The 16,504-nt window shown below is 36.0% G+C and overlaps 1 protein-coding gene across 1 annotated transcript in view; it reads right to left on the bottom strand.

Moving 5' to 3' along the window:
* Positions 1–16,258, bottom strand: part of LOC145694502 (calcium release-activated calcium channel protein 1-like) — a 124,709-nt gene extending 108,451 nt beyond the window's left edge. Inside the window, exon 1 of the mRNA XM_081770807.1 lies at positions 16,078–16,258. The gene's annotated coding sequence lies outside the window, so the exon portion shown is untranslated. The remainder of the gene's footprint in view (positions 1–16,077) is intronic.
* Positions 16,259–16,504: the final 246 nt, after the last annotated feature.

The raw sequence follows: 16,504 nt of genomic DNA, 5'->3' as shown, positions 1-16,504 counted from the left end.
GACATCACTTTTCCCTCTCCTGGTATATGGTATGGGTATGCAAGTTGTACCATTTGAAAGCCTGCTCCATTCTGAAGAGAATGGGGTATGAACCATGATCCTAGGATAAATAGTGACGATGCAGTAGCTGCTTGTCTGAAAGTCTAAAAAATACCCCAAAAACCCAAAAATACCCCAAAAGGGTTAATCTCGTTTTCGAGACGAGACAAGAAATTTCTCGTTTCGTGGTAACAGTATATAAGATCGCCTTAAGAGCAGATCCTATAAGCCGTTTCCAACCATAGTACATCGCTTGAAAAGGAGCTTGGTTGTAGGATTCCGCCGTCAGTTCTAGCAAGAAATTTATTTGAGACTGAAATATTAAAGTCAGTTATCGACAGATACTGTATAATTGAGTTTTAAATCGTACACCGCGCTTCCTTGAGCCTCATGCGAAGCACAAGACTGTTTTCATTCGCACAAAATGATTAATTTTAAATACAGTACATTGGAAGTATATCTAGCAGTTCTTTGTTTCTGGTGCAAACATTGGAGTGTTTCTTATGCGAAAAATGAGAAAGACATACAAACATAACAATCAATTAAAAGCGGAGTCACTGTCTTTTGGGTTGTCATGTTTTGGAGATGTTCCAATTTAACAAAAATCTTTGTAACTTCCTGAAATCACAGCTGACATAACGCAATAGCTTGTTGTATGGCTTTCAGTTGGAAGGTATGTGATCAGGACTTTGACTACCTTCACTGTTAATTCTCCGTTTGAAGATCGAATTTTGCTAATTCTTACTTCCAAGTTGCACTTCAATTGCTTAACTGTATCATGTCAACATTGAATATTGTGTGCCAGTCTTACAGTCACACACACACTATGCACCATCGTTAGGCAGAGAAATGTCAAACATTATTATGAGCAATACGATATAGAGTAGTATCGCTGTAAAGCAGAAAAATAGTCCTTCATTGATCTTATTAAATCTTTGTTACGATTATGCCGACGAATATTAGTATGTCCGTCTGTCCGTTATTCCGCACGATAACTCTTGAATGAAAAAGTGAATATCTGAATATTTTATTTTGCAGTACATAGCTAGGACGATTATCTCGGCCAAGTTCCCTTACACTAACCATTCATCTAACAGACAATGACGTAAACATTCTATATTATAAAGTTATAAGTTCGCATCCAAGTGACACTCTTCTGTGCATTTCCATTGCTTTTTTTTTAAAAAAAAACACTTCTTTCTTTTTTTTTCAAAAGTCTAACATGTTTACGACTATTTGTTTCGTTTTTCACTAGAGCTTCGCAAAAGGTGATTTATGTCTATCAGTATTTGGGACTACTTTATCAGACGGTTCTATCAAATATAACTCAATTAACATAGTAGTAACATACTTTTATTGCCTTAAAAAGTGTTCCTGAACAAGGGGAAGTTCATTATGTATCCTGTAACTAACGAGACATCATAAACTAAGGAGGTCTACGTTGAATGTAACCGGCACACCCACCGAGTTAACTTCTGCAATATTTCATTCTATCAGTTTCTCAACGGCGTTAAAGGAAAAGTATATGAATGACAGCGTAGAGTTCTACGTGGCTGAATGAATAAAGTCATGACTCGACAGCTGAGGTTCGGGGTTCGAAACCCGTCCCGGAAACTGAAGATTTTTTAAAATTCATAATTCCCCAGATCTTTCTCTCCCTTCGCAATCATCGGATCCTCTACTTTCTGATGTGGTCCTCGCAATTCGGAAACTTTCCTTCTTTTGTTTCACACAATTACAAATTTCGTCCTAATATGGATGCTGTCCGATCAGTTTTTTCTCCAATTCTAAACTTGCATATGTAAATCATCCTTCTCTGTCTCTATATTTGAATCTCTCTCTATCTCTCTTTCAATGTAATCCACTATGAACACACATGGCTTGAGATCAATCCTTCGACTCTTGAAACCAGATGTTAGTGCTCTAGCAATATGATATCGTAATTCTATAGGTTTGTTGCTAAAAGCAGCGTCATTTTAGATTTTGTTTGTCTGGGATGGGGTGGGAGAATTTTCCACCGACATAAGAGTTTCACTTTTTATATCAGTGTCTTACTATACATTTGATCACACAATATGTATTTATCAAACTCAAGAGAGGGGGGAATTACACCCTCCTGTACTGTACAAATGACGGCCCTGGAACATTTGCTTGCAATTACTAGGAAATAAAATGAAATTAATCATTGAATAACACTCATTTCTGTCAGTAGTTTTTAGAACTCTTTGCCCGCATTACAGACTTTAAGAAGCACAAAACCTACTACCGTGATTGACAACTTCCATAGATTTCACAAGGAACATCTTCCTAGCTTGATGTGATATGCAGTCTTTGAAAAAGGGAAAGAATGCAAACAACGGTGTTTATGAAGCTATGGGAACATTTTCTGACAATTATTTTATTCAGACTCTACAAAAGCATTTCAGAACAAACGAATCAAAGAGACGTATAAAGCTTCTAGATATGGTTTGAATTTTTACCGTCTAAATGGAAAGAGTATATTACGTCATACAGACTGTTTTAGACAAGGAGGGAAGGAGGAAGGCAAGTTGAATTGAATATCAGGAGCAGTTGGTCGATTGAGACGTGTGTTTCTGAATGCATAAGCACACGGCGCAAGACTTTGTTAGTAATTTGGACTTTATTTTTTTTAACACTTTCATTACTTGGATCTGTATATATGTGGAAACAAATTTAAAGACTGAATTATAAAGCACTTTTTACAGATTAAGAACTTTTAAGTTAATTATAATTGAGTTTTGAAATATTTAAAGTTTTCCATTGAAGAGTTATAAATTAAAAGTATAATTACGGACAAAAGTTTAATAAATAAATTTAACGTAGTTCGTGGCAATACATGTATGGAATATTTTCCTGCTCAGCACTTCGGTTCCTAGTGTTGTCCACGAGACGAGAACACTTGTAGTGTAACATGATTCGTAGTAGAGAAACTATAAATTGATAATGTGTTGTAGGAATGCGATTAAGAGCATTTACCAACGTTTAAAGACATATAAATTATTAAACAATAGGGGAAACCGGGGTATTCGGAAACACAGGTGTGATGCCGAACACCCAAGTTTACGACGAAGGATGCTTGGTAGAAAACAGACGGTTTTTCTGCACGCTAGCGGAGAGACCTAGAAAAGTGTAGCATAAATTTAGTGAAAGTCAGTTGAGTGCATTGCCAGGAAGAAATGTTTTGTTGTTTTTGTCAATTCACTTATAACGCTGATTCAACAATCTAGGCAACTTAAGTTGGCTCTTATCTTATCTATATAAGGCTATATATTCCCATGTATTTGAGCATTAGTTCTTTGTAATCTTACTAGCCTGTATGCAGTCAACAATTAGTTTCAACTTTAACAATAAAATGGCATCTCATGGTGAAATGTCAGACAGAATGCTTGCCATTAGCCCGGAGTGTTCGGGATTGCCCCATGCTGTGAAATAAATTATCAACAAATTTTAAATGTTTTTTTTTTTTAATTGAAAAGTAAGTAATAAGCAGGGGCGGATCCAGGGGGGGGCGATCGCCCTTTCCCCCAGAAGAGGAAACTTTCTTACTTTATATATATAAATAAAATCCATCCCAGAGTTTGGAGCCCTTAAAAGTAGCATTATGACAACCCACCGCCCCCCGCCCAAAAGTCGGTCCTGGATCCGCCCCTGGTAATAAGTTAATGAAATTGGTTTGGGAAATAGATCATGTCTTGGTAATAAGTGTCATTAGCTTCATTAATTAGAATAGTTTGTTATATTTATTATTTCAGGCCATTGGTAGCCTACTCCATTATTCTATAGTCAGTAACCCTATTTTAGATATCTGATCCTCCAACATAAGCTGCATTTTTTTTCTGTGTGATTCACAGAGTGTTTTACAAATTTATTTAGCCTACTAGCATGCATTAGCAGTTAGCCAATTTTGTTCAGCCTATTAACCGCATTTGAACATTGAACTAATAAAGAATAATGTCATTGGAAGCAAAACGTTAATGCGTATAGCTGTGATTTCTACAATTCCAAATAATGTTTGTAATTATAATTCTTATTAAAGATTTAAATACTAAATTATAGTATATTTTTAATATATTTTAGTGCATTTCACTTCTTTCGTAAAGGAAAGTTTAAAGTAAACAGTATGTTCGGGATTACCTCGACCACTGGGACAATCCCGAGCATAGGTACATTTTTAAAACATCTCAATGATTTGTTGAAAAATGTTACTTTTGACTTTCCTCTGCACTTTAGTAAACAGGAAAAACTCCAAGCTTTCTATACACAAGAAATCTTAATTTTATCTCTAAAAACGAAAGTTATTTATAATCAAAGCTTAAGTGTTCGTGAATACCCCGGTCTCCCCTATATTTCGATGATGAATATGGTTTAAATGCTCTTCACACCTTTCGTGGACCTCTTGTGATACAGAAGAATCCTGATAACTTCTACATTAAATTAAGAAAAAATCAGGACATAATTGCTGTATATAACTTTCAGAAAGGAGACGAAAAGAATTTCGAGACGAGACAAGTTTTATGAAAATCGTGACAAGCCTTTTACAAAATGTACAAGACAAGACGAAATTGAAATTTTGGTAAAGAGGGAACTTCAAAAATCTCCCAATCCGCTACTTGTAGCCCAATCTGGCAACACTGTAATCAGAGAACTAGCAACAGCACTTTCGTTATTCTTACCATGTTCGCCTGGCGTTACGAATAATGTTATACATGGTTGTCGCGATAACAGTGAAGGTCGTTGATTGGCAGCGTTAGTGAGAGAGAAAGGGAAAAAATAAACAGAAAAACAAAAAATAACCAAAACAAAACGAGTTTAAACACTGGTGACTGTTCTTACGTCATTCTTATTTATGAACTTTGTAATGAATCAAAAGTGTGCGGTTTGATACAGGAAATATCTCAGAAACTCATCTAATTTCATGGTACTTTCTTTACGTCACTCAATCGACTGTCGAAGTTGGGGGTCATGGTCAAAGCTCTACTACATAAATTAGTACACGAATAGGCTATTACTGTATTACGTTTGCTGTCCATTCTTACGGATTAAAAAGAAAATACACACACACACACACACACACACTTTTAGAAAGAGAAAGAATCTGTCTTATTCAGTGCTTACGTCACAATTTAATTCTAATTGTCACAATTAATAAATAAGCAAGAATCGATCATTGGGCAGTGAACATGGCTTTTCGCTGTTGTAGAAGGCAATTAATGTCTTTTGCTGGAAAGGAAAATTCTATCTATTCATTGGTTTTTGCTCAATGGAGCAGTGACGAAGTCAAAAGTACTTCAATGGTAGAATATAAACAGTTATTTCTATCGAAAGTTTGTATGTAATTATGTGATTAAAGTCAAAACGCAGCATACACACACACACACACACACACACACACACACACACACACATATATATATATATATATATATATATATATATATATATATTGAAAACGGTGCCCCAAATCGAAAATTGTTTTCTACAAAAGTTGTTTCGTATTTCAAGGACTATTGAATGAGGTATGATTCAATACAAGTTCCCATTTGAAAATTTGAAGTTGGCCTCTGGGCCCCCTTGAAGGAGGGCCCTGTGGGTCACCACGACAACACCATGTCATGCGCCCTATGACATTTTCCTATCTCAGTTTTTGTTTTATCTTTTTATTCTCAGCCATTTCGGATTTATAAGCACTGGACGTTTTATTTGATATAGGACCTACTTTTTGTGGCCATTTAAAAACGGTGGCCCAAATCGAAAATTGTTTCCTACAAAAGTTGTTTCGTTTTTCAAGTACTATTGAATGAGGTATGATTCAATACATGTTCCTATTTGAAAATTAGAAGTTGGCCCTTGGGCCCCCTTGAAAGAGGGCCCTAGGAGTCACCACAACAACACCATGAGATGCGCCCTATGACATTTTTCTATCTCAGTTTTTGTTTCATCTTTTTATTCTCAGCCGTTTCGGATTTATAAGCACTGGACGTTTTATCTGAAACACCCTGTATATATATATCTCCACCAAATCTTCAATACAGATGAATTTCGGGCACGGAATGGTTTTTATTATTTCACTTTGATGGTGCAACTTAGGGGAAGGGGAGGGAAAGATATTTTAAAAAGATCGAAAATGACTTATATTAGTGTCGAATCCATACTTTTCGGGGTTGCTGAGTTTAACAGTGACATTTCCGATGCCGTTTAAATCCAAAGGCACCCCTTTATGTCCAAAATGAAACGTACTCCCACGATGCAAAGAATGCGTATTCTGCTAGTAACATTATAAAGTGCTTCTGGAGAACGAACATACATACATTTTTTTTTTTTTTTAAGATTATTTAAACTAAAGCAGATCTCTACCTACAATGACAGTTATATTGGTCTACATATGACATAAAATACAACTGAAATTATCGGTCATTAAAAAGATGAATAGTCGAGACAAAGCGTCTGCTAAACTTGTTTTGACCTGGTATTTTCCGTGAAAAAAGCCTCTATTAAACGTGAAGACCATGTGGGTAGCAATTAGTACAACGCTTTTAAATACGCGATACACTGGAACTCAAAAGGAAGTCTCAGTCAATACACGGTTTATCAGTCAATGCTAATATTCACAGCGAAACATAAAGCACCTTTATGAAGTTCACAGCTTAGCTAATGATGTAAACACGTAGAAATGCAATGATAATTGTTTGTAAAATGTTCTTGCACTTTGCATAGGAACACAAACGGTAAAAATACAGTACCCTTTAGTCTGACTGCGAGTCTCAGATCCCTCGACATTTCTATGCATGAACAGAATTCAGAAAATAGAGTCTAGTACACATGCGGTAGTGTTGCACACGAGACGAGACGAAAAATAATGTTTCCTTGTCCCGTATCGTACTTTTTTTTTTTAATCGAATTCTGTCTCGTGTCATCTTTATTCTCGGATAAATTTTCCCGACTTGTTTTGTAAATTCGTGTACAAAAGTTATAACCTGATTTTCTTGTTAATTTTATCTAGAGAAGTTATCAGAATCCTTTTCGCGTCAAGAAAACTCCACGAAGGGTAGGCTATGACAGTGTTTCTCAACCGCTATATAGCGATACATTGGTGAGTCGCGAAATTTTTAATGTCTTCTAAGTCCTTCCGCGAAGAAATCGTATTTAGAACAAGATAAAAAAAAATATTATCGCGAATCAACTTGATTTCACACTTGTCTTCCAAGTTTAAAGCTGGAAGGCTTCCTTTTAACGTTGTTCATTTTTCTTTGGAAAGAAACACTGGACATGAGAAAGTGTCTGTCGAGAGTTCGTCCACGCACAGATATACTTTGCATAAATCGCCAGGGACAAACATCTCACTAGTTTTAAGTTTCATGTCTTCTTATATTTCTGATGATAATATTTCTTTTTCATATTCCTGCTTAAAGAGTCATACGTTTCTTATATGCTAATATGTTTCTATTCAAGAGTTTTACGTTAATTTGCACCCCACCCAAAAATTTTCCTACAATTGTACACTTTCTCAATAAAACTACATTAGTTTAACACGGAAATTATTCATGTAGCACGAAAATTTGATTTTACACTTCATTTGTACTTTTTCTCTTATGAAGACAATCCAGTTCTATCATTTTTTCCCCTGAAAATATAGGTGGAAGAATTTTACAATTACGTATCGTGTTTTCGGGTACAGAATATTACCCACTCAATACTACACAGTCGTAGTGGCTTGTAGTATTCGATCCCTTCCAACAAAAAATTCTGAGTAAGCGCCTGGTACTATGTAATGACTCGCATATCTTTAAACATTGATGAATCCTCTTTAATGTGTTCGTATCATCTCTTTATCAACTTATAGTTCTTACATTATGACTCAAGTAATACTCAAACAGTATATGAGATCTAAACCTTGAGTGAACTCGCGATACCCACAATACTTGAGAAATTTTTAGACTCGTCTCGAATTTTAATATGAACTTCTCGTCTCGAATCTCGTGTCTTTTTCGAGACGAGACGAAAAGCTTGACATTTTTTTTCTTATTATCGAACGGAAGCCATTATACATTTTACAAATTATCAAAAGTTTAGTCTTTCTTATCTATATAGTCTATATATTAAAGTGTTAGGTTTATATGCTTATGGCTCAATTTCGTTTATATGTTTTTGGCCAATTCTTTTCGACAATGAGATCTCGGAAACCACAAGCTCTCGAAACGTGCTGTTTTCACTATCTATTTCAAATTTTATGTACATCTGCCAGTTCTCATTCAAATATTCAAAAACCGTGTCTTCATTGTTCTGTTCAACATTTTAGGAGCCGTTTTGAGTCCATAAGATAACTCCTGAACATTGTCGCTAGACCGAAGCTAAAGGTTCATATCCTTGTATTAGGCAACCGGTAGAGGATTTACGTACGGCGGGTTGACGGACATTGCAGGCGCTTTGCTTAAATCTGAAAGGCAAAACCTATTGCATGATGAGCAACTTTGAAAGAACCCAAGAGTAGCAAAGAGGCGTAGCTACTCGGACAGATATAGATATATAATGTGAAAATATCCATTTGACATCGTCTGTCACTTCTCCAAATATATATTGCCTTTGGCGTGGGAGACCCGGGTTCGATTCCCGGCAGGAGCTCATGTGGTTCGGATTCCACGTTAATCAGTAGGTCCACGTCTCATATAGCCTCGCTGCTAAACGGGACGTTAAACTCCAAATCATCATCGTTTAATTTTTTTTCGTTTGTAAGTCTTCTTATCCTTTACTCCTTTACTTGTGTCTGTAAAGGGAAATAGACAGATATAGTGAGGAAGTGGGGAGGAGAACCATAGTCATATCAGAATGATGCGCTGTGCGCTGAGTAGACAGTACAAGTTCAGCTAGTATATATATATATATATATATATATATATATATATATATATATATATATATATATATATACAGTGGCGGATCCACGGGGGGAGCTATAGGGGCTATAGCCCCTCCTCTTGACGCTCAGGTATGCACTGGATAAAATGGGCTTCGATTCTGCTTTACACTAGATAAAACAGCAAAATATGGTTTAGCCCCTCCCTTGATCATATCCTGGATCCGCCCCTATATATATCGATCAAATTTTCAACATAGATGAGGTTCGGGCCTGGGACGATTTTTTTTGTGATTTCACTTTGACGGTGCACCTTAGAGAAGGCGGAGAGGTAGATATATAAAAATAATCGAAAATGACCAATGTTATAGTGTCGAATCCATAGTTTTCGGCAGGGTTGGCAAAAACCATGGTTTTTATTAAAAAAACCAAAAAAACCGTTTTTTTTTGGTTTAAACCAGGTTTTTTTGGTTTAAACCAGGTTTATATGGTTTAAATGATTTGCTCTATATATTCATATCATATATGGACAGAAATAAGTTTGTTTCGCCTTGATGTTATTATGCAACAACCGGGTTATGCTGGAAGGGGTCACATAAGCTTAAAGCGGAATAAAAACCGCTTCTCGAGTTACATCCGAGAGAAATTGTCCTCCATTTGAACTCAGCACCAGGACTAATTGGTCACAAATGCGATACGTCTGCCGACTCACTCACGAAGGAATCGTGATAAAAATACGTTGTACTGATCTATACATGCTTCTTAATATAACTGTCAAGAGTCATTTCAGAAGGACAAAAGGATAAACAGTTGCACAAGTGAAACCATTACACAGAATTACATATGAACAATTTCAATGTACTACGGAGTACAGAAGAACTAATTTAGTTCAAGTTAGGTAACAACGACTTTTATTGGTCCAAATTAAAGAAATACACCGACTTAATTTGCATATCAATAAGAAAAGTGAATAAAGATACGAATTATTTGAGTCCGCTTTGGCTCAGACTCATTTATACATAGATAGATACCAAAGATACTTATTTCACTAAATGCCTCTCGTGGGGTCTGTATGACCCCCCCCCCAACACACACAAAGTACGGCATTTTCGATGTATTTTATCAATAGTAAACATTGAAACGAAATTATATTCAAAATTTTTCTTCGATTGCAATTACATAACAGTAATAACAACTACAAAAAAATCACAAAATAAACATTTATAAACCTGTAAAAAAGTTGCTTTTGTAGTATAATCTTTTTGAGTAATGAATGGGGAATTTAGGTCTGAATATAATACGAAGTGAAACGTGATAACCTACAAATGTGTGTTCATCAAGATTTTACAAACACTTACACTTTTACGAACATTTTTTTGTTTTTTGGTTTAAACCAGTTGGTTTTTTTGAAAAAACCAGCTGGTTTAAACCTTGGTTTAAACCATGGTTTAAACCACCTTGGTTTAAACCAGCCAACCCTGGTTTTCGGTGTCGCTGAGACGAACAGTGACATTTCCGATGCTGTTTAAATCCAAATTCTGCCCCATTAGTATACTTTATGTCCAAAATGAAACGTATTCTCCCGTGCGAAGAACGGGTATTCTGTTATTAAATAATAACGTAGATTCTTCAAGACGAATTTTATATTATTTTTCTGATTCTTAAAATGTTTTGTCCAAGTCTCATATTCAGTTTTGTGCATGAGTGAATTGGGTTACGATGACAGGGGTCGCTCCATGACAATCGCATTCATCCAAGGGAGCACTGTTTGAAAAAACTGAGAACCACTGCGCTAAACAACACATTTTGCATGTAAAATTGTAGTCTAAGTAAGTCACCATACATATCAATTTATACGCGTACATACTGATATGATCATACTATTTTGTTCATTTGTTTTAAGTAGTCTTCAAACTTACTAATGACTCTTTAATTAAGAACTTCTTTTCTACTTTTATCCGCACAGGTTGTTTGTACTCTAAAGTAAGCAAGCATTAACACACTGAATACCACTGAACCTATTACGAGCTCTGAAAGTGGGAAGGAATCGGGATACTTTTCGCTGCCAACAGAAACGTTTCCACTGTTGAAGTTCATGCTTTTCAACCTACGGTATGTGTACCACATCCGGCACACGACGAGGACGAACAAGAGTGCCTTCCACAAAATAACTTCCAAATTAAAGATTTCCCCAAATAAAACAAAAAAAAAAAAAAAAAAAAAAAAACTACGGAATTGTACGATAGCCAGCGAAAGTGTCCGCCTTCTCCTTGGTTGCTGTTTTGTCAGCTATTTCAGAACGCAAGAAATAACTTACATACAATCTTCTTTAACTACAGTAACTAAAAATTTGAACACACATATTCATCCATTATTTTCCACTCCTAAGTAGAATTGAGAGGGAAAAAAAGCATATTTTCATTCACATACCCCTATTCCTAATTACGGTTGAAAGAAACAAAGTTATATTTTATATCTCTATTTCTAAGTAGAGTTGAAAGAAATGAAGGCATATTTTCATCTGCATACCCCCATTTCTAAGTAGAATTGAAATGAATAAAGGCATATTTTCATCTGGCTACTCCTATTCCTAAGTAGAGTTGAAAGAAATAAAGGCATATTTTCTTCTGCATACCTCTATTCCTAAGTAGAATTGAAAGAAGTAAAGGCATATTTTTATCTGCATACCCCTACTCCTAAGTAAAGTTAAAAGAAATAAAGGCATATTTTCATCCATATACCCCTATTCCTAAGTAGAGCTGAAAGAAATAAAGCATATTTTCATCCATATACCCCTACTTCTAAGTAGAGTCGAAAGAAATAAAGCATATTTTCATCCATATACCCCTATTCCTAAGTAGAGTTGAAAGAAATAAAGGCATATTTTCAACCGAATAGCCCTATTTTTAAGAAGAGTTGAAAGAAATAAAGCATATTTTCATCTGCATACCTCTGTTCCTAAGTAGAATTGAAAGACATAAAGAATATTTTCATCCGCATAGCCCTATTTCTAAGTAGAGTTTAAAGAAACAAAGGCATATTTACATTCAGACACTCTTATCCTTAAGAAGGTTGAAAAAATAGAGGCATATTTTCATCCGTATACCCCCTATTCTTAAGTGCCGGTTATTCATCCTCTTGAAGTCTCTCACATAAGTTTATGTTTCAATACATACCACGTAGATTCCAGTAGAATTCTGACTTCTGATGAGAGAGCACGTGGCTCAAATCACCTATTACACAGTACGAAACGTCTCTTATTCATAAGTAAGACCTTATCAAAGCATCATGTAGGTTTTCTGTGTGTATGGTTTCAGAATCAATCCCCAAAGGTGTATTTCTCTAGGACACAAACAAAACGAGTAAATCAATGACTAGGATCTCATTCTAAACAGTAGGACCCTCTCTGTTTCCTCGATGCCAAGAAAGTATACGTTGAACTCCAATAAATCTATCAATCGATTCCTACTTAATATAGCGTTTCGGCGCTGGATAGGGAAGATAAATTACAATCCGCCGAAATCTGTCTATGAGCAATTACCATAAGAAATGAGTTCGGTTTCAATGGAGAGATAAGGGAGTAGATGGAACGTATTTTTGGGATGCGGAATTCACATCACAAGAGATTTTGACCTTTTCTTTTCTTTTCTTTTAGTTCCAAACTACTGTATGCGCAAGGAAAGGTGGCTCCTGACAGTTGCATAGAACACGTGGAGTATTGGAGGCGCTGTTGCTAGAGGCTCCGCAACAGAGACAGCAGCTCTGGCGACAAACTTAAGACGGTTAATAAGTCGTTTCAACTACCGGCAACAGCGCGGTCAGTGACTTTCGTTGCCTAGCAACAGCGTGAAAGAATACTGCTGTGATTGGCGGACAATCCTCCTTCTCATTTTGTTTATAATATGTGCAGCTATTTGTCAGAGATCACCTTTCAGTAACTCGATAATATCTTATGCGTAGGGTTGCCAGACGCAGGGGCGTACACAGGGGTGAGTCCTGGGAGTCCGGACCCCCCGAAATCCCGACTTTTTTGTAAATGTAGTCTACTTTTAGGGGCAATTTTAGAAATTTTCATATAATTTAGCCTCAAATTGTATTTGGAGCCCCCCCGAAACGCTTTAGACCCCTCCCGAAATAAATTCCTGCGTACGTCCCTGGCCAGACGTCCCGGTTTTCAGTGAAAAAATTACTGTCCCAAAAAAGGCTTTCGAGACGCCTGTTTGTCCCGGATTCTATTTTTCAGATTGAAAAAAATCAACCCGCAAGAACTAGTATGTTTTACATAAAAACAGAAGGTTTTCGAAGTTTCATTTGAAATCCCACTTCAACAATTACAGAATTGAGTTGTTTAATATACTTTCCCATGCAGTGGCGCAGATAAGGGGGATAAGGGGGATATATCCCCCCTTGAACCTTGAACTCAGTCAGAATTGTTATATCTGATCTTAATATTTTGTTTGAAATATTCAATATATACGTATGTTACTCAGTACAAAAATGCGTTCCCTCAGTTTCCTGACATCCCCCCTTGTCGAAATACTATCTACGCCACTGTTCCCATGTGTGAATAAATATTTCTAAAAATGCTATGAACCCCTTCAATAATTTTGGATTTGTATTTTTTCCTTTCTCTGATAAAAATTTTCAGTAATTCTCAGGTTAAAATTCCGTAACAACTCACTCTAGCATAAGAACTGACAAGTTAAACGCATAAAGGTATATCTTGTTTAATTTTGATACCGGATTTTTTTTTCTTTTTGTACCAAACTTTTGGGAAACCTGCGTAAGTCTTTAAAGATATTTGCTTTTTGTTAATCGTTCTGAATTGAGCGTAAATGTATTTTTTTCTTGCTAAATGATAAACTTGTGTTTCTTTAAGGGTAGTGTTTCTGATTCAGGTGGTGATGGAACGAAAAAAAGAGCATGTCTTCAATCATAAATGTGATTAGGGTGGTCGTAATTGGCGTAATATTTAGGACCTGTTAAACACATTATACATCTCATGTGGGGGCTTCATTTGTGTTACTATGTATAGAATGAACTGGAAAATTGTGAGTGCTAACCTGGAAAAAAACAGGTGATTAATTAATTCTGACCAAATGAGTAGGAACTCTGACCTTATCAGAGATTGGTGTCCCGGGTTTTCGTTTACAAAATCTGGCAACCCTAGTTATGCGTAAGTGTTGAAAGTCATAATATACAGCTATGTCCATCTATCGACAGGTATCAGAGATACCGAGAAGTGGTTTTTCGCAATCAATTCAGTGTCCCAAGAATAGATTCCATCTCCTTCGTTACATCATTATTCAAACCAAAAATGGTAAAAAAAATTAACCATTTTCAGTTTCAACGTTTATCGTCATAGAACAAAAAACGGTAACAGATAGTGAGATGCGGTTTCTTGCAATCATTTCAACGCCTCAAGGGAACGTATCACTGCCACCGCCCGCAAAACTCTACCAAAACCGGAAGTGGCTGAAGTTTATTAATCCTTCCGGTTCAAATATTGATATTCATAGAACAAAAAAACAGTAAAAGATATGAAGACTTGTGAAATCGTGTTGCCTAAGATACGCATTGAATTGAATTTATCTTCTAGTCTCCAAAACTAGATGCAACATGCCACGAGAACGACTATCATGCCTAGACAGCCTACCCCTACATTTCTCATAAAGTCCTGTTACTAATACGATGGACTACATTAAAAAGACAAATACACTTGAGATTAGGAAATGCGGATAAATCAGGATATTTCGGAAAATAAAGACGGACGATTTTTTTTATTCTAAAAAATGTGGACATGTCCGCATAAATGCTGATGTATGGAAACCGTAAAAATGTAGCTTTTCGGTGATTATTCCTCCGTAGCGCGTGCTATTTTCAATCTAACCATTCTGTGCTCTTTTTGTGAACTGTAGTGAAAGGGAGCTTAAATCATTTGGTAAAAAAAGTGAATGACAGAGAAAATTAATGTTACAGACGAACGATGGTTCCCAGTAGGTAGGCTTATAGCGTTGATCTTTGGTATAAACCATCTCCATTTCAATCCCACTTCCCACTTTATATGAGTATGCAGTGGGATTCATTGTTTTTTCCTTCCATTCTCCCGTTTTCCTTTCATCTTCTCATTCCAATAATTGTCCCATCTTTACTTATCATTCATCACTGTATTTAAACTAAAGATTTTACTAGTCGTGCTAGTGCTAGTAAAATTTTTACGTCCCATGATAATGCCGGCTAGACTAAAGGAGACGGTGATGATGAGAAATGAATGAAATGGAAGAAAGTGGGAGGAAACGGGAGAACCGCGAGGAAACTCCCACACACGGTGTTTGTTCACCACAAAGCTCACTTGACGCGAGCTGGGCTGGGACCGAACCAAAGACCCCTGAACCCAAACTGAACGCTCTACCACTGAGCCACCGAGGCCTCTTAGTAAAATTATGTATTACGTGAACTTACTAATCTATTTCATTCCATTGTATTATATTATTGACACATACGCATTGAGAATTTAAAATTAAGAAGGAACCTGCGACAGGGTTGTTGCATTTCGCAAAATTCAAAATAAAAGTAAGCAGTGTTTTATCCTGGGGTTACCCTAAGCTTCTAAACTCCCCCTTAAAAAAAATACAGATGTATTATGAAGATGATAAATATGGTCACCTGTCTCCAAAATCGAGGAGACTGGATGACTGAAATGTAGAAATGTAAAATTCACTGCGATGGAACTTGACTGATACATTGAGCAAGAACAGTGTTAACATTTTCCGCAATAGATGTCACTAAACTGCATTAATAGTTTAAAAACATTTTATCGCTGTATTCCGTGAACTATCAAGGTCACTTGGTTATGTAACACCCCGTATTTTTAAAAACCAATAACACTACTACAACGTTGACAGATACTGAACTAAATTGCATTAAATTCAGTGTAATTCCAAAATAAATTATTCTATTACTATATTTTAGAAACGTGCACTTGATCAGTTATCCCAGAAAAGTTTTCTGCGCATATTTCATATAAACACTGTTGATAAATCACATCGCGGTGAACGCGCGCTAGACTTGCAAAACATGTATTGTATACTATCTTGGCAGACGATAAAACACTACCTTAACAAAACAATAGAATTAATGAAAACAAATAAATTAGAAATACGTACCACAAAAGAAATTGCACTGTTTATGAAATCTTCATAATAAACATGTTGAAGCTGCAGATGTTTACGCTGAAAAGTTGTTAAATAGATTTGCCACTATTCTTGTTTGTTATAGCAAAACTCATTTTGTGAAGATTTTTTGTCTTTCCACAACAGCTGTGAAAACAACGCAACGCACATCTACCGCCAACGTGCAGAACAGTGTTACCAACTTATGGCGATCCCACGTATGACTTTTCTTCCCACGTTGAAAAATTCCCTCAAAATTCACTTTCTATTTTATCTCAAATTCTGCAATATTTAGCAACTTGACAGTAGCAGAGAAACCTGAACGTTACGAAAAACGAATAAAAGGATTATAAATATATGAGGGGGAAGGTAAACAAAATAATAGTTGGATAGAAAAAGCATTGGAAAAAGTCAGTGAGAA

Source organism: Thermobia domestica, chromosome 9 (assembly GCF_964235325.1).
Source record: "Thermobia domestica chromosome 9, izTheDome1.hap1.1, whole genome shotgun sequence".
NCBI lineage: Eukaryota > Metazoa > Arthropoda > Insecta > Zygentoma > Lepismatidae > Thermobia > Thermobia domestica.
This window is presented reverse-complemented; position numbering and strand designations above follow the sequence as displayed.